Source organism: Salarias fasciatus, chromosome 13 (genome assembly GCF_902148845.1).
Source record: "Salarias fasciatus chromosome 13, fSalaFa1.1, whole genome shotgun sequence".
Lineage (NCBI taxonomy): Eukaryota > Metazoa > Chordata > Actinopteri > Blenniiformes > Blenniidae > Salarias > Salarias fasciatus.
The window spans coordinates 21,482,223-21,501,652 of NC_043757.1; positions in this window are offsets into that span (position 1 = coordinate 21,482,223).

Below are 19,430 nucleotides of genomic sequence, written 5' to 3' on the forward strand. Positions count from 1 at the left end.
AACAAAAGCTTTTGTTTGGTACTGGATGCAATAACAGTGGTTTATGTTCACCGTGTCCTGTCGTGACCACGGCTTTGTCTCACCTTTTTTTCCCTGCCCATTTAGCATCGGTGCTTTTACTACATCCGACACAAAAAAAAAAAAAAAAAAAAAAAAGAAACATGCAAACAAAACTAATGTCACTGGTTTATTTTTAGCCCCATACTTGAAAGGAGTGAGTCACATATGCGTGGGATGTTCATTGTTATTCACAAAAAAAAAAAAATTATCGCCAAGAAAACTCATGATTGAGCAAGGCTAGCAAGGCTCAGGTTGATGTCGAGAATAACAGAGGTTGCTCTATTCCCACTCCCAGTCCCACACTGAGGACATGTCGTCATGTGATGTGAATTTGTGTGTATCGTGTTCGATGTGCAAGCCGATTGTTTGTAGATTTGCATAGCGAGCGGCTGTGGGTGCAAACATCTAGATGTCTCGTTCAGATTTCACAGCGGTGGCATTTCTCTCTCCTGGTGTTTATTGCAACAAAATTTCTCTACAAAATTCACTGAGAAAAAGGAAAAAGTGTTGGTTATTGAAGTCATATTTTGTATTTTGGGTTCACACACATCCACCGTGGACTCAAGCCAGATGGCTCAACCCTGAGTTCCTCCATGTGATCCACAGTGAAAGCCTGTAAGTGAACAAAATAAGTAAATGAAATGAAAAATGGGCCGCGAGGAGGTAGCTGCCGATTCCCTTAAAACTGCCATGTGCCGAGACCCTTCTGCTGGCTCTCAGCTTGAAGATGCACTTCACAGCAGGATCTGGCTTCGTCTGCAATTCAAAATGTCTGACGGATAGCTGCTGAACCGAGGCCGTGTGATGAAATGAGGAGCAGACTGCTGATTTAGCTTTGATCATTGCTCGGTGTTGCCAGAAAAGCAGGTGAAGGTAATAAGACGAGACACACAAGGCTCAGCAGCTATTTTGTCGTGTGCCATTCATTGATGGTTTGCATGGTTCTGAATTATTAACAATCACAAACAATCCACTGGACGATGTTAAAGTTATTGTCTTTGTAGGAATGCAACCTTCAACTGTTGGGAAGTTGTCGCTGCCACTGAATGATTTTAGAGCTTGACTTCAACATATGTTGGTTGTTTAATCATTGTTATGTTGATGTATGAAATGCAGATATATTGCATGGAAATTATAATAAGAAAGCCAGATGGTTTGAATGTGCAGGACTTCCTGGGACAACAGGATCACACTAACCAGAACTAACAAGCACCAGCTCTTGTATCTCAAGCCTTTGTTTAGTTTTTTTCATTGTTTTTCCTCTTTCCGCAGTTTCGTCATATCTCATATGGTTTGAGCATATGAACACAGCCAAAAACACAGTAAATTATGATCTAGATGTTCCGCGCAATGTGTTTTATTGCAAGCATAAGAAAAGCTAATTAAATCGTTTGTCATTGATCATTTCACTTAGCACTTCAACCGCATAGTCATATACGTGTGATGCTGCTTATAAGATGTTACAGATGCAACTTCCAGGAGACAGTTATAAAGACAGATGAAATTAGTTAAAGTGAATAATTGGCGTTGCTGTGAGTTCGGCAGGTTGCTTTGAAAGGCTCAATTTTCCTGCATTAGCGAGCCATTGTTCTGGGAGCCTGTCAAACACCTGCCCCGGCGTGAGAGGAGAAATTCCTTTTGAGGATCGATGAGACATTAGGTAACAGTCGCTGTTATCGCTCCGGTATGCATGGCAAATTTTGCACGAACAGTGGGATTTCCATCAGCTTTCAGCAGGGGTTTCACAGTGTTACGCTTCCTTATTCATGGTTTAGATTTTTTTTTTTTTTTTTTCCTCCCTTCCTCCGGCTGTCTGGTGGCATTCTGCTGGGGCAGCCCTATCAGCGGGCTCCTGAAACGGCACAGAGGGGCGGCTGTGGGGGCGGACGGAGGTATGCTGGCTGCGAGGACCATGTTAAATGTTCCCCTTTTTAGATTTCGGTTCAGGGATGACAGCAGCATAATGTGAGCCCTGAGGCAACACCACCTGAGCCACACCGTACTCCACAGCACTGGGGAGGTGGAGTTGGGGGAACGAGTAGGTACAGAGACAGAGAGGGTGGAGGAAGATGATGGATGAGAGGTAAGGGAGGGCTGGGAAAATCACATCTTTAAAGGAGAGTGAACATGACAGGTGAAACCAAAGCGATGCTAAAGCAAAGGGAGGAGTGGTAGGAGAGGAGCTGCAGGAGAAGCGGATGAGTATCCGAATGTATGCTCATATGTACTCCTAAAATAAGCCGCCTGCGATGCATGCATGAGACCCACATTCCCTTCAGCGGGGCTTCGGTGACGGGGACGGCACAGAGTTCTCTCTGTCACACTGTTACATAACTAAAGAAATCGTCTCCTCTGTAGTAAAAGTGTGACATTTGTCAGGTCTGAGTGCAAGAACAAAAACGTTCACCTCATCCATTCTCCGGCTCTCTGCCTTCTGCTCCAGTTTCCTCCCTCAGCTTCAAAGCGGAGCAGCCAGGCTGATGGGCTGATGCTGATATTGATAACTCAATTTCTGTTGAAGACAGGCGTATGCGGTTTTGATTTGATGACATTAGACGCTGCCCAGGCATAGAGTCAAGGGTGTGGGCTTTGCATTTGTCACGAGTTCCAACAGGCCAACTATTCTTGAGCCAGTGAATTTCTCTTTTAGCTGCTGCAGACAAATTTTGGTCATTAATGATCAGATCTCAGCATGTCCTCATGTCTTCACTGAGACACGGCAGAGGAGGATGCAGGAGTGGACCCTCAAGGTTGGATAGTTGCCCATGAAGAGCTAAATTTAAAAAAGACCATATTACTGGTGGCAGTCCACCTCAAAGCACCGCAGTCACCCAGCACCCATTAAAGCAGGGCTCTGAAATAATGTTATTTAATGTTCTTTTTGTTGTTTTTTAATTTTTTTTTTTTAAAGTATATTGACTTAAAATCATTAAAATATGCGAATGAGAAAATTTAAAAAAAAAAAAATTTTCCTTCTCAGCCCCTCTCGCACTGCATATATATTTTCCCCTCCAGGAAAAGTTATTGAAAGCTCAATTTTCTCCATTAGAAAATGATCACCTTACAGTGAATGATCACCCGACACAGCCGGGAAATTATGGATTTTACAGCTGAACATTGATCACAGTCACACTGGGAACTGCCTCGGAGGCGCAGTTGCCACTGTTATACACACAAGCTGTAAATATGTTTGCTGCGTTTGCAATAAGCTGAGACACTGAAGCAACATTCCCCGTGGCGCTGATGATTCATGTGGGAATTGCCTGGGAAACAGAATGCAATCTTCACCCACATGCATGTTTCATGTGGACATGCCGTGTGTGTGTGTGTGTGTGTGTGTGTGTGTGTGTGTGTGTGTGTGTGTGTTGTGCAATGCTGCGTGGTGGAAGCAGAGGGCTTTTGTCCGAGTGTGTTGTTCTTTCCTGACAGTGACAGGGTTTCTCCTGCCCCGCGGTCAGTGGTGGCACACACACTATGTGACAACCTCCAGCTGTGAGGGTGTGAGTCTGCTAATGAGATATCCTTTGGACCTGTTGGAGTGTTTTTTTTTTTTTTTTAATGGAATGACCAGAAAAACAACATGGGCATCTGACAAAGATTACTCTTCATAATAAGCTTTATAAAACACTGGATGTCAAATAGGCTTTAAGACCCGATTTATTAAGGTAATGAGTAAAAGAGGTGGTAAAACTAAAAGACAGCTTCTGTTTATTATCATGACGATGGAAATTTCACTATTTGTTTTTCCAGATAAGTTGTCAGTTGGACTTCAAAATGCTGACCATATTGGTCATCGTGTCCCAAAGCCCAGGAAAACCTTTCTAGATGTCAACTTTAGCAGTCTCTCTGCACTTTATACAATCAGTCACTTTCACCCATTCTCACATTCACACTCACACCGATAGTGACAGCTGCTACGCAAGCTGTGTGCACACCACTGGGTAGACTCTGGGTTCAGTTTCTGAAGGCTTCCTGAGACGGCGCCATAGGCCATTTCTTCATAAGAAGTTTAAAAAGTAACAATTATTGGATTTTAACATGCAGAAATGCATTTATTCTGAACTTTCTTTTAAGTGAACTGCTCCTCTCACACATTTTCCAGTCCAGTATACGTACAGAGAGGGCTGAAAATGAAATCCCCCCGGCTCTCATTTAATGTGATTAATATGAGCAGGTAGGAAATGAAGGGAGGGAAAAAGAGCCTGCATGTGTAGGCAGCGTGTTGGGATACAGGCGAGCGCAGAGGATGTGAGGATGATGTGATTGTGTTTGGGAGGCGGCTGGGGGAAGAGGAAGCTGAGGGAGAGAGAGAGAGAGGAAGGCTACGTCTTCACCCACTTGTGTCATGAATAAATCACCGCTGAGATCTCCATGCTGTCTCGCCCCGCGTCGACCAGTAGCCTTTCATAGTTATAGCTCATCCCCACATGGCCTAGTTTACCCACAGAGAATAAGTCGTAATTTACCAGCTGGGGACTTTTTTCTGATTGCTTCATCCATCATCAATTACCAGGCACATCTGAAGTGAGCAAGGGGGAAGCCGGCCAAACACTGAGGGCATCCCCACCTGAACAAACAACAGAGAGCAACGTAAAGGCTTAAATGGATGGAACCGACAAATATAAACTCCCAGCGGAAAGCGCCGACCAGTATTTTGTACAGAGATTAAGAGAACCGCAACATCCTGTAACATTAAAAAATAAATGCCTTTTTGAAAAAATCACTGCCCTCTTACAGTCGCAGAGGAGGATGTTATATAAAAGCGAGTGGGAAGACACGATCAGTGCCAAAAAATAAAAAAGAAAAATTGAGTCAAAATTACTAAAATGATGTAGTCTTGTCAGGTCAGTACAGTACTGTGCAGTCCAGCGCAGTAATGGAGTTGTAGGGGGAACAAAGAGAAACCATTTCCTCCCTCTGTGTCATTAAACAATGGAGACATCCTCCTCGCTGGCCAGAGGAATCGAGCGGTGCTGGAAAAACCTATGTTCCTCTGCGGCTGTGGTTGTCAGTGTGGGATGTGTGTGTCTCTATGTTTTTAAGTTCCGGCGTTACCGTTGAATAATGACTGCTTGTGTGTATCTATGAGTCGGCATTACAGCAGCATGTCAAAAAAACTGACGGATGAAGAATTGGATTGAAAAGAGGAGAAAAAAACAACCGAGGATCAAAGTGATGGCTTACACAAGTCTATTTATATATTTGAACTTGAGATCTATTAAAATTCATACAAACAGCAGGCATAATGAAGTGTGAGATGACCAGAAACCAACACAAAATGACCAGAGAAACACTAAAAATGCTGCAGAAAATGAGAAAAGAAATTAAAACAAATATGATGCAGGGCCGTAATAAGAATCTGAAGACCAGAGTCAATGAGTTTATATTGCCAACAGTATCTTTCAAATGTTTCTAATTCTACACCAATACCAGTTTTATGATTAGCTTTGCATGTGCTTATATTACCATCCTAAAAACAAATAAACCTTTAATGTGAAGTGATTTACTGGTGTAATACCTCTCTGAAGAAGTGGGAGTGGAGGCGGTAGATTGAATAAAGATGATTTAAAAAAGAAAAAAACCTGGCACAATCACAATAAAACTAAAGTATTCCTCACTCTGGACTGCAGAATCATGAATGTTCAAGTGTGTTGTTGACCTAAGGCCTAATTTATACTCTAATCCTGAGTGTTTTTAAACACGGCAATTATTTTTTAGCTTTAAGCTTTTCTTGTGAAAGGAATTGACTTATCCAACCACTGGGAAATGCTTAACAACAATATGGGAGGGCCTGGAAAGGTGTCAAACCGCCCTGTGAACACCTGAAAACATGTTTGAGCAGCAACACAGATTCGATTGAAGTCATTCGACATGACAACTTTATGGATAAAAGTGCACTCGAAACATCAGCTCCTCTTCCAGTGCTGAAATAAAGAAGGGGAACCTGGATAATGTTTTTAAAGTCTTTTTTTCAGCTTCTGCAATTCCTCTAAATTGCACACTCTCACGCAGGCATGGTGCGACTCGTGGTGTAGGAGGGTTGTTGTCATTTATAGTCTCGGACTTGACCCTCTGTCCTCCACTACATGTCAAACAAGACGTTTGAAGCATTTCTCCGAGCAGCTGACGACTGAAGCATCCACAGCCTTTCCTGTTTGCCCTACTTGAGTTCTCCAGATGGCAACAAATGTTAAAAATGTGTTACCCCCCACCCCCACCAAAAATATCGCATTTTAATTATCTTGCTGTCTTCTATCAGCGGATCTGCAAGAACTGACAGCCTCTTTATTTCCTTTTGCTTTAAGGACGCGCTGCTGGAAGCGCGTAATAAATCAAATAACCCCACAGCACTGATACTATTCTGATTAGCATCGCTGCGATATTGGACCTGCGCAAGGCTACGTGCGCCTGAACCCCCCCAATACATGTCAGATGAATTATTATTTCCTAACAGACACTGGCAGTTAATTGCATGCTTTACCAGCGCAGTCACAGTTGGAATGGGATAAAGAAAGCATTAGTATCGATCCTGCGTTGGCCCGTAGCTGCGTAATGTGCTGAGAGCTGCAGAGATGTGGCAGACAGTCGGGGAGACGGGGGGGCAAATGAAGTTAACGTGACTTCTGCTCCACTTTCAGAATCAGCACCAGCGAATAAATCATGAATCACAGCAACACACACACACACACACACACAAAAAAAAAAAGCCATTTGAGGCCGGGGCAGAGAGTCGCCCGCTTTGGTGGCTCTCTTGGGCGTAATATCCATATAACTTTGCAGTTAGATTATCCTACTGAAGGGTGTTTCATATGAAACTGTGAGGGGATTTTCTCCACAGTGTCATCGGGGATGAGATTGGAGAAGGGGAATGATCTACGTTTTACAAGGACTTTACCTTACAATGCCAGTTAATTGGAGCTGTCAGCCTGCTGATAATCTGCATTAGAGTGCCGCTGGAAAAAAAAAAAAAGAAAAAGGCACCGCGCAAACGTTATTTTTCTAAGACAGATGATTAGAGGCTGAGCGGGTGTTTGCACAAGTGGCAAAAAGAATGAAAAGACTCATGCAGCGAGTGAGTGAAAAGGCCAAACCCAACAGTGGTTTGTCGGACAGAAAATGGAATGAAACAGATTGGCAATTCCAGAATTCTCCTCTTGCCCCTTTCGACTCGTCTTGGAGCGCTGTTGAAGGCTTCGATTTTCCTGCATGGGGGTAAAGATGAGACTTACGATGACAGCTCTGAGTCGTGGACCAGACAATGGGACGTTCTCCGATTCGTGACATGTGTGATGGGTTCCACACAATCCACCTGCTTTCCTCAATCAATATGCAACATTTGTCCCTCAAGCCAAAAAGGACCTTTCACTTTCAGGGGTTCAAACTCCAGCTTGCTGTAATAAAACATCCATCCTTTCCTCTCCCGCTTTTTTCTCTGTCTTTCTCCAAGTCTTTGCTTCTGTTTTCCACCCTCATTGTCAGCCTACATGCTTGCTTTTTCTCACAGCTGCCTCAGAGTGATGGGAAGGAGCTGTGAAAACCTGAAGGAGGGTAGAATTTTTGACTAAGAAGCTGAGCAACACACACACACACACACACACACACACACACACACACACACACACACACACACACACACACACACACACACACACACACACACACACACGCACGCCGTCTCAACATCAAAGCTCCCGTCAGTCTCTGCCGGCTGACAGGCCGGATCACTGGGCAGCCGAGATACAGAAAGTAAAAGATGAGGTTGGGAGCCGAATATAAAACAGATAAATCTTTATTTGCGCTTCAAGATGTATATGTGCTTGTCTGTACCTGACAACGCTGTGTGGTGCGGAGCGCCCTATCTCTATTCCCTCTCTTGGCACAACCAGACGCTGCTCAGTCCAGCATGTAACATCTGGAAAATGCCTGTAAGCTCACTGTAACAAGGCTCCCACAGCGAGTTGTAGACAACCTCTGTCCATTTTTGTTGTAGCGTGTATTTGGACAGCCATGGGCTTGTGTTTTTTGTTGATGTGACATCTCTGGAATGTGGTTTGTCACATATGTCCATGCTTAGTCAAATCAGATCTTGCTGGCTGAAAGGTCAAAGTCTCCGTGAAGTCATTAACTCATGTTAATTTCTTAAATGTTTGCCACATATACTTACTGACAGTCGAGCATGATGTCTTTTCTTGGGCTTTAGTTGCTAAATATCAAAGGTCAAAGTGACAGTAACCCCACGTATCCATTTTTTCTGTTACATGTTTGAACGGTCTTAAGATATTTCAAAATATGATGGTTAAAAAGATTGGAGTGTTTGTGGAGGGAGTGTGTGTCTGGAGAATAAGTAAAAAGTAAGTATTAGAATAATTTACCTATTATGTTGTGTTCAAAGTTTCCAATTTGAATTACTGTTATTGAGTAAAAAAAAAACTGCGGGGGGACTTGGAGTAGTAGCTTCTTGAAACCTAAACATCATTCTGGTTTTTATTGTAGGTTTGTAGTGAACAGAACTGAGGAGAGTTTAAATATGAGGAACAAACATTTGACACTTCTCACGCACAAAATGTAACAAAAATGAACAAAATTAATCAAAATACAAATGAAAAAAAATACTGTATATCACAAGCTCGTGTTGCCAGTGTATTTTTTTTTCACATGCAATGTCAGCGATGAGTACAATTGATCAGATGATGCTCTTGTAATAATTTGGTGATCAATTCTATTAAGTGCGCAAAGGTTGTGCTTGATCTGAGTTAAATAAATCACACTTAATGCAGGTAGAAATGCTCGTGTCGTGCATTGCATGTTAGAGCACCAACACAAGCAGACACAGCACTTAATTGGCCTCCTGTTCTCCAGTCCAATCAACAGTCGGCCTCCTGAGACAATCTGGACAATGGACTCTCTCTAATGGTCTGATTCTTCTCGTGGTGACACACACACTCACACACTCACTCATACAGAAGAAGGAAGAAATAGCACACTTGCATGTCGCTTGTGTCATATGTGATATCTTTTTTAAACCAAATTTACGTAAGATTATTGAAAATATCAATATATATTGTAAAAAAAAAAAAATCCTATCAAATGAAGTGGAAAATGTAACAAATTGTCGTAGGTCTTGTCAAATTCGCTTGGTGGCCCCTATTGTCTGGACCCTCAGGAGACGCGCCCGCCGCTATCTGCGGATAATCCGGCCCAGCTCTCTGTCATGATGTCGGCGCTCGAACAATATATCATCCGGCAGTAGCTGTGTGAGGGTTCTGAAACGGAGCACTAACAATAGCAGTGATATAGGCGATCCGGACAAAAAAGCGTGGCGTTTCCTGCTGTTGACGAGGACGGACCTTTGTCACTGTCTCTCTCTCCGTCTCCATGTATCTCCCTCCGTGTCTGCGGCTCCCGCCTCATTCGCTCACCTCCTCTGTCTGGGTCAGCTACTCGTACTTCATCATCTGTTCCCTTGAAAAACATTCATCACCAAGTGTGTCTTCCACAGCCGCAGCGCATGAGCACTTGAAACCGAACATAGACGGCATGTATGTGCTCTGGTGAGAATGTTTAATCACCGCCGTTTCCCATCTTTGTTACCCACAGAAGTTTAACAAACACTGTTTTAGTGTGTTTATGACAGTTTGTAGACCCTTTTCATGGAGACTTAACAGTGTGTTTATTGTAAGAATAACATTTAGAAGCACCGCCTGTGTCTATATCCTGTTCTGGCCGCAAAGAAATAATTATTTCATTTCACCAGCTGAGACCAGAACAGGCACTAACGTGAACCTTTCTTCCAAAATAAATCTGTCCAACCTTGAAAATGGATTAAAATGACTGGCAGCGGAAGCCTAAGATTGAAAACAGTTGAATGTGGCAGTTGTTGGTATTCTTACCCTTTTTTTTTTTTGTTTTGTTTGTTCATTTGCTTTGAAAATAAACCTCTAAATGGAAGAGTGGAAGACTGGAGGCACCAGGTGTATGCTGAGACGGGCGACACAGAATTTGTAACATACAAACAACACTTTGATACCAGAGTGTGTGAAAATGTCAGAAACCAAATTCTGTGAAATCCCTGTAGCAGGACGCATGTTGTCTTTTTCTTTTTTTTTCTCCTCATCGTGATGGTCTATTCGCAGCTCTCTTGTGCCTCAACGTTTTCTGCCCTTGTTTCCATGGAGACCAAAAGAGGTGTGGAAAATCCTGAAGCTCCGCCGCGGTCGCACAGGCGTCGTCATGTGTGCTGCCAGCCGCCGCCGTTTACCTCTAATAGCCGCTCACATCCAGCTGCTTTGCAGCGGCACGGTTTTGGATGTCTGTAATTAGAAAGACGGGGTGGATTCATATCCAGCATCTAATGGTTCTGCTCGCATTTTTTTTGAATGTAAAATATTAAATTTCAGTAATGTACAACCTAATTGTGTGGTTTTGAGACATCAACAGTCGGTGTGAATGATTCCAATGGAAATGTTCTGCTTAATCGTGCCACTGTTGGTTCAGTCGACCCTCATTTTGATCGAAATCTCGACAGCCAAAACCCCTTTTCTATGCTTGCTGTTGTTCTCTTACACAATGGCCTTGACCTCCTCCATTGTTGTGGGGTTGTGTCCTCCTTTACAGCACCGAGTGGCTCATTTGTTGATCTCCTAACCAGATTACCACTTGTCTGATTAACTCCCTGTAACCCCTGCCGCTACTTGTAGCTGAAGTGGATTGGGACGAGCTGCACATGCTCCCACTGTCCTGTCTCCGATTGGCTCATGGCCTCCGGGACGCTTTCCCTTTTTGCACCTGGTGAACTTCGGGACAGTGTCATACATGGGCAGGATTATCCGAAGATGCAAAGGGTGAGTTTAGATGGCGCTGTTTTGTTTTTCTACATGCCAGAGATTTACTGCACAACAACCGACCTACATTACCACAGAGCGGCTAACGCTTGGCTAACAGGGCTGCTGAAAGACACTGGTAACCTATTTTGATGCTCGATAAGTGAATCAGCATGAATGGAGGTTAAAAAGGATCCAAGCAGCTTTGCTTTGCCTCTAACTTAATTACAAGGGAGGTGCAACACTGTGTGTGAGAACTTAGCTTACATGTGTTTTTGGTCCTTTGCCAAACTGCTGAACCACTTTAAGCTGAAGTGTATACGTTAATTGAAGTGTTATGATGATATAAAACGGTAATTCCCTGTAATGACTCACCTACTTTTCCTCCAGTATTACCAATCGATACCTCATATTTTTACTTTAGTGTGCATTGAGGATGTTCGCGCTTGTGAATGATTGAGTTTATTAAAAGTGACTCTGGAGATGTTCTGCTGGTGGAAGTGTGAATGACGTCATGTTGGTCCAAACCAGCACGTCTGGGAACCAAACACATACGAGATTGTGGCAGAAATAGATCTGCAGTGAAATCCTGCTGCTCTGTTTTACTTTCTGTACAATTTTACGGGAAAATGTGAGCCAATTGCTCAATAAATACCACCACAATAAGCCTATGAGTTTATTTAGCACAGCATATTGTATGAACACAGCCTTACTGTTCATACCTGAATTCAGAAATGGTTAATTCAACTGAAAAGCAGTTTTTGAACTCAGCTTTTCCAGTATTATTTGGCATTAACCTTTAAGCTATAGATTAATAAAGGATCTTGTAGGAGGGACTTCCATTGTGCCCTCTGGCCTGTCACCTTTTCATACCGGCCTCCGGCTGAGCTACTGTGACAGGTTGATCTCTAAGAACGAGAAGGTGAGGACACAATATGAGGGGGCAGCGGGGAGGGGAGACACAGCGGGGGGTTTGAGACAGAAAGATGCACGCATGGCCAGGCAAATTTTGACTCCCAAGCGCTGGAGCTGGGGTGACAGCCATCGGGTGGGGACCCGGGACAATGGGCTGAGAGGAGAATTGGTCGTATGTCTGTGAATAGCCTTTGCAGCAATGCTCCCTTTGCTATGCAATCACTCAGGCCATCTACTGGAGTGACAGTTCAGGAAATTTCCACTGATGTGGGACTGGGGCCCCAGCTGTCAAGTTGGATCGGCAGGGAGGGGTAGGGTGGGGTGAAATGAGCAGGAGAGAGAGAGAGAGAGAGAAAGAAAGAGAAGCCTTGGATGTTGCTTATCAGACTTGGCGAGATCTCGCAGCTTTATGGCTTATGGGGCTAGAACATTGATAAGTTCTCTCTCTCGATTTTTTTTTTTTCTTGGTCTCGCTGCATTATTGCTTTCAGTGATAGAGAGCGTGATAGTCTCTCTCGTGATAGTGACGCTGGCAGCGTGACGCTCATCTCTGAGAGTGACATTGGTTTTGTTCTCTGAGCCACCTCAGATGAGATAAATGAGCCTTTGAACTCCACATTTATGAAACCCTGTCAGTGCTTTGAATATTGATGGATTTCTGGTCAAGAGAGAGAGAGTACTCCCAGTAATTAGAAAAGAATTTTTTACCGATCTCACCTGATGCTTGAATTTAGTTTTCAATGTGTTGAATTTGATTATGAAGCAACTTAACACATGAATTCAAGCTTTGCTCATGTCCCCCATATAGTTTTCTTGGCAGTAAAGATCCAATAATGAAGGCATAGATGGATTTTTGAATTTATCACGTTTGTTTTTTTAAGGTAAATGTGCTTTTTAAGTTTATATTTTCTCACTAGAATGTACAAAAATGGAGAGATTTCTTTCTTTGTCCTTCCCTCCATGTTTTGTGCTGTATGCCTTCATCCAGCTGAATGGACGGGACCCAGTACCATCTGACAATGAGTAAAAGGCAAGATACACCTTGTACAGGTCACAAGTTCATCACATTGTCAACACTGACGGCTATCCATCCATCCATATCCTTTACCGTTTTATCCTGTCCGGGGTCGCTGGAGCATTTAGAGTCACTGACCAACCCAACAGGCATGTCTTTAGATTGGAGGAGAAAGATTGAGTACCTGGAGGGAAACAAGTCGTCAGTAAACAGAATGACGATTTGTTGCTGCTCTAGTTGGTGGGTGTGCTTGAAGGTACAGTACTATGACAGGCTGGATATGTGGAGTAACAGAATTGAACTTTATAATACTGCCAGTGAGAGAACTTGACATTTACACCACCCCTGCTTTGCCCTGGCCAGCTCCTTGGATCCCAACCAACCAGTGAGTGAGCGAGTGTATGTGTGCATGGTGATCATTGCTAAGGTGTGAAGAAGATGAGGTGATTGGAGGCGCGTGATCCCGACTGTGTGTAGTGTGCACAACATGCATGCTTGCGTATGCAGTTTGCTACTCTATCCCTGTGCAAACACAATTAGCTCATTTGCATCCAATTAAAAGTTCAATAAACTCGATCTGTAACCTTTCCATGCTGCCTACTCGCCAGATATGATATCAGACAGCACGTTGACCTTTTGGCAACGCTAATACAAGCGGCGGGGAGAGCTAAGTGTAGTAGTTCTACATTCCCATTCCTCGGAGCCGTCTGTCTGGATGCGAGCGTCTTTGGCTGACCGTCACCTTCTTCCTTCCAAACACTGAAAATGAAGCCGGCCTGTGATGAAAGGTCCTCACTGTGACTAGGCCAGAGGTTACTACTGGGCTTAATTCCAATTTGATAATCTTTTTCTGCTTTGGGCTCTATTGTGTACATTTTAATAGGATTCTTGTAATGTTTTTTTTGCAAGTGAGTATGTAATCATGTAAAAAATTCAATAATTTGACTGTAAATTTGATTGAATACGGAGGTAGACATATTCAAAATGATTTACATTAATGTGTTTGGTTGGGAGCCGATAAGTGGAGTGATAAGAAGGAGGTCCTTGGTTTGTAGGAATGTCCCTGATTTGTGTCTGTGCTTGGAGACTTTCCTGTGGGACGTTTGCATGTTCTCCCTGTGCGTGCTCCTCACGTTTAGCTAGGATTATTTCTATTGGTTGGATTGGTCAGCGGTATCCAATCAATTTATATTTTAAATTTCTGGGCTGGCGATCAAAATACTTCGGCAAGATAAATACACAATTTTTTACCAATTACCTCAAATACTTTTAAGTTACGTTGTGAATGTTCAGTTTGATCTTTCTCCCGTGCAAAAACAACAACAAAAACAAACTGCAGTCTCTGTGTGTGTGAGTGTATTTGTGTGTGCCGGTTTGTGTGTGTGCTCACACATGAAGACAACTTCTGGGTTCGCTGGGTCCGACAGACCTTTCCAGGTGGTCGATTGTGTGTACGTGTGCGCATGTGTGATGATACCTCGATACGGGTCTGGCGCGCTGCGCCAGAGTGAGCAAGGCTCCCCAGGCGCAGCGCTTCTTGGCACCGCTCTATGATCCCATCATGGCAGGGAAACTCGACACTGGGGAGGATATTCCACTGCCCGGCAGCTTAGGGAGGAGTAACAGGTCTGCTCAAACGCACAACTCCCGCAATTCCGGCAACGAGGGGGTCCGGCAAGGTCACATCTGCACAAGCACAGATCTTCACGTACCCCCGCTCTTTGCCTCGTTAAAACCGAACTCTATATGAAAACGGCAAAGGTTTTCACTGATTATGTAACAGCTGTGTGAGGGGTGTGTTCTGTAGATGTACAAGCACTACATGCACGACATGCACCCCCACCCCAAGACTGCGCTAATGAACGCTCCCGTTGCTGAGCGGACAGTCAGATGATTGGCACAGAGAAAGCATTACACCAGCACTTTAAGGCATATGGCACGTAGACCCACTGATGGGCACACACATATGGTGCTGGTGGCTTCTGCTGCTTCGCATGGGAGGAAGGCACTGAGCTCGCCTTTGATCAGACTCCAAAGCACAGAGCACAGCACACAAAGTACAGCCTGAAAAAGTCCCTAACTGTTTCGGTTGCATCATTTTGTGTCATCATTGAAAGAAAGGAAAAAAAAAAAAAAGGACAAGAGAAAAAAAAAAAAAAGGAGATTGCATTTTCCCAGCTCCCTATGGTTTGGATTTGATTCTACAATCAGAGTTTATAGCCTCAAGTCAACAAAACATTGGTTGAAAAAAAGTTGTGTAATTTGCATTTCTGTCATGCATTGTCAAATTACACAGAATGGAAATGTTAATCAAATGTCTTTAACCTGATGCCTATGAAAACACCGGGAACTTTATACTTGTGAATTATTAAATAATTAAAAGTGAATATTTAAAATGGAATAATAGCATTTGTTTACCAGTCCCTGTGCCATGTGACTTTCTAAAACAAAACAGGGCAGCATGTGTGTGAGTATATTGTAGAAAACCAGAGTGACAATTGAATCTTCACACATTCATTCTACCAATCACTGTGTTTACATGGAAATATGAGAGGAAAATACAGATCTTTGTCTAACACATTTGTACATAAGCAGAAATTTAGCTTTTTTTAATCATTGCATTTGTTTTTTTTTTGTTTTTTTTTTATATGGGGGTTACAGGAATAATCCACTGCCTGTGGAATTGTACTTAAAACTGCTCAGAGATGATTATCAGAAGAGCCAGTTTTGCAACATAGTTTTTAACCATGGTTTTACATGTTGGATCTTTCTGATTCTCAGGTGATCTTTTATCCAGAGCCTCCATTATGGAATACACTATCTTAAGTTACATGCATTTTTACGCAAAATACATGGTGCTTGTGGACAAGTTAATCCCAATCTGGTCGGTTTGATCTATGACTTCTATCATGAGGAATTTACTTTGTTTCTATCATTCGTCCATTTCTGGTCACAAACAGTTATTAGAGTGACGTTCATAATAAATGTGGCCAAAGTGTTGAAGCAGAGAACTCCTTTGGCTCCTTTGGCTTATGACTATTTGGATTTTTTTTTTGTTTTTTCTATGGTCATCTGCTCCAAACACAGCAGCTGCTAAGACAGTGATCCTGGTATCAAATTACAAGCATTTGATGTTGCATATCAATAGGCTCAACACTGTTAGGAGAGGCTTATAAGAAGCTGGCCAATCAAAAGAAAGTATGTGTTTGTGGGGTCCTGTCGGCTTTAAAGTCACAGGAGCCTCGATATCCTGTTGCAAAAACATGCTGGGTTCTGCAGCAGCAGGTATGAGGTAAATGCAAGCTCAAACATTTCATAACATGCTTAAAAAAAACTCTGCAGATGTAATAAAAAGTACAATTCTGTTATCTGTTTTTTTAGGAGGCTGTCAGCTTAATGAAAGGAGAGATCAAACGACGACGGCTGCTTTGTATTTGGTGTTGTAATATACTCTAGGTGTGTCTGATAAAGTGGTACATGCACTGACTGTATACTGCTAATGTGTTCCAATTAAAAACCACTCAGGCCGGCTTGTCGCGGTTACCTTCAGGAAATTGTGTTTTCATCCACGCCCGAGCCGAAACCTTCAGCTCATCCACAAATGTATTCGTTCAACCCTCAGCAGAATTCAAGGACTGCATGGCGTAATAGTCTGTAGTTCACCAGCGAAGTATGGAGATTAAAAGATATCACGAAGAGCAACAGAGAAAACCATTTTTAGATAGATATTATACTTGTAGACATGGTAGAGCAATGCTTTGCAGAGTGTAGATTCTTTATGTGCAAAGATGACTCGTTTTTTTTGCAACACTTTAGACCTGTGAAGAGTTCAAAACTACTATACTATATATAGAAAAACGATTCACTTCAGAGTGTGATCAGGTATATGTAACACTTTCAAATTCAAACAAACTGATCTGTTGAAAAGCATTAAACTGAATTGAATAAAATGACATGAAATTTCCCATTTCTGACAGACGTTTTCTAAATTGGACACATTTCTTCCATGGATTTCTGTAAAAGACATTTTAGAGTACCATTGTTGGGAGTGAGTCATGCTTTACCAAAGGCAAGGTTCAAAATATAACAAACAGCACCTATTTCAGTGTTTAGTGGAATTATTCAATCATGTTATGTATGATCGTCCTGCTTTTCAGATGATAAACGTGGAAGATATGTGAAAGTTACCAAACTAGATCGCTTTGCCGATAAAGGGTTAAAGCTGCTCGGATTGTGTTGAAATGACTTCTCTGTGTACAGTATGCTGATATAAAAGCTGCCTATGAATAGCAAAACACTGGATGTGATTTTGAAAGACCGTGTATTACTGGTCCCAACAGACCGTGAAATTGTTTATTCTTCTGGTGCCATTTTTGTGTATAACAGAGAGGCTCACTCCCCCTCCGTCTGCATAGCCGTCACAGTCGGACTGCCACTTGTTCCAGCCAAGAAATTAACTCACCATTGATTACCGGAAATTCCTAATCAACAGGAAACTGTGTTTGTTCTTTCTGCTATTTGGATATCCCACTGAAATTATCGCCAGCAGCTTGGAGACACTGCTGAAGCAAAAAAAAAACAAAAAAAAACAAAAACGCTCCAACCTATTACAGTCATCGATTGTGTTTTTCTCACTCCTGCTCACAGTGGATTGTTTCACAACACACTTAATGGGGAGACGGCAGATGAGGCAACATGCATGAGAGAGGTTTTTCTAGTATTACCACATGTGGTGGAGATCCATCACTGATTACAGTGCTTGCAGGTTTAGCTGCGACGCTTCCACCAGACTAGTGATTAAAAAAGGCTTGCCTGGGGTTTGAACTGTTCTGTGAACTCAGGTGAAGTCTGGAGATCGCTCGCATTGAATGCTCAATGCTTCAGCTGGGTGTTACACTGTTGTTTTGTAATCAAATTTCTCTTCTTCAGTAGTTCATCATGGTTACAGCTGCTGTTCCATGTGATCTTTTATCTTTATTTTCTTCTCTCATAACAAAGATCAGGTAGAAGCAAAAGCGTATGCAGCGTTTGGCATTGCTCATCCAGCTCAGGGTTGCAGGATGTTGGGGTCGAGACCAGCCGACTGTGGGTGAAGGCACCCTGGACAGAAAGCACAAAGCACATTTCTCTTTGAATTCATTTAGTTGCAGCTTCGTGACCCATTTAATACTGAATTAATGTTATGCAACTCCCCGCTATTATCCTTTTCTTCATGTTGTTGGACATACGCAAAAGAAAAACACCTATTTATTACCCCTCAACCAATTTAGGAAGATAAACGTCCTGCATTCAGCCGGTACTACAAACACTGCCTGTCTCTGTTCGTGTGTGTGAGTGTGTGTTCTCCCTTCCAGTGTGAATGTCAGTCTGCCCCTCAGTGGGGAAACCATGGAAACACATTTTGGTCCAGTTTGATGGGGCCGGCTTGGTCTTGACACACATTTTAGGTAGGTTATCGGTGACTAACTGGGTTGAAGCTCAAGTCTGCTTATCTGGAGGGGAGACATTGGAGTAATATCGATGAGGGCTGGAGTAACAAGCACGACAAGCAAAGAAAACCCAAATCATTTGTGAAAATTTGGGGGTGAGAGACACGCAATTCGTGTTTGGTCTGAATGGAGTGGACATGAAAATGAAAGAGATTAAAGGGGGAAAAACAGCAAAAAGAATTACAGAATCTCCTTCAGTTATGTCCTGCAAACATCCTTGAACAGTTCACACTAAATCAGCGAATCTGGCGGAGCGACAGCAGAATCTATTAAAATCTGAAGCCTGATGATTCATTTGTTTTGATCATTTTTTTTTCTGAATGTACTCGGTGGGTAAAAGGTTTTTTTGGTTGCTTCTAGCGGCTTCATTTCCTGCCCAGCTCTTGTATTCCATGTTATTGATTTATTTCATTTATTTGATCCTGTGTTTCAGACACTTGCCATCGCCCCCTCCCTTTTCTCGCCATGTCCCCCCCCCCGTGATGATGCCCTGGCCTTTGGGCAAAGTGTAGATTGCAGAGGGGCGAGATTCTTTGTGTGGGCGGCTCTATTTCCCTTCAGTCTATACCACTTGCAGTTTGACCTCACACCTCTCACACTCCTCTTCCTTGGCCTCATCCTGGAGGCATTTCCAGAGCTGACAGTGATCTCAGCACGCTCAGAGAGCAGCAGACAAACAGAAAGGAAGCGAACGGCTTCAGATTGACACGCTGTCCCATTAGCTAGAGCTTTTCTACAGCTGCTTCTCGGCTTGATCGTGCCTGAGCTGAATCTGAATGCAGCTTTAGTGTTTCATGTTTGAAACCTCGATGCAGAGACACATCTTCAGGACAGTGTTTATGACTGGAGAGCAAAAAACACTCAACATTGTTTAGGTGCCAGTTAGTTAATGTCCCAGGAGTTTTTCCTGACAAAGTGGTGTTTGTTTTCTGAAGAAAAACGTTTTTTTTTTTTAATGCACAGTGTTTTTACAAAAGATGTAGTGATGCAATTGACCACCAGAGGGCGGCAGAGTACAGACAATAAGTCCAGTCTGGCTGAATTTGCTACTGATCACACTCATTTCATCACACAGATGTTATATATAACAATGAATGCAGCTTGATTTTAGCCATTTGAAAATTACTATTC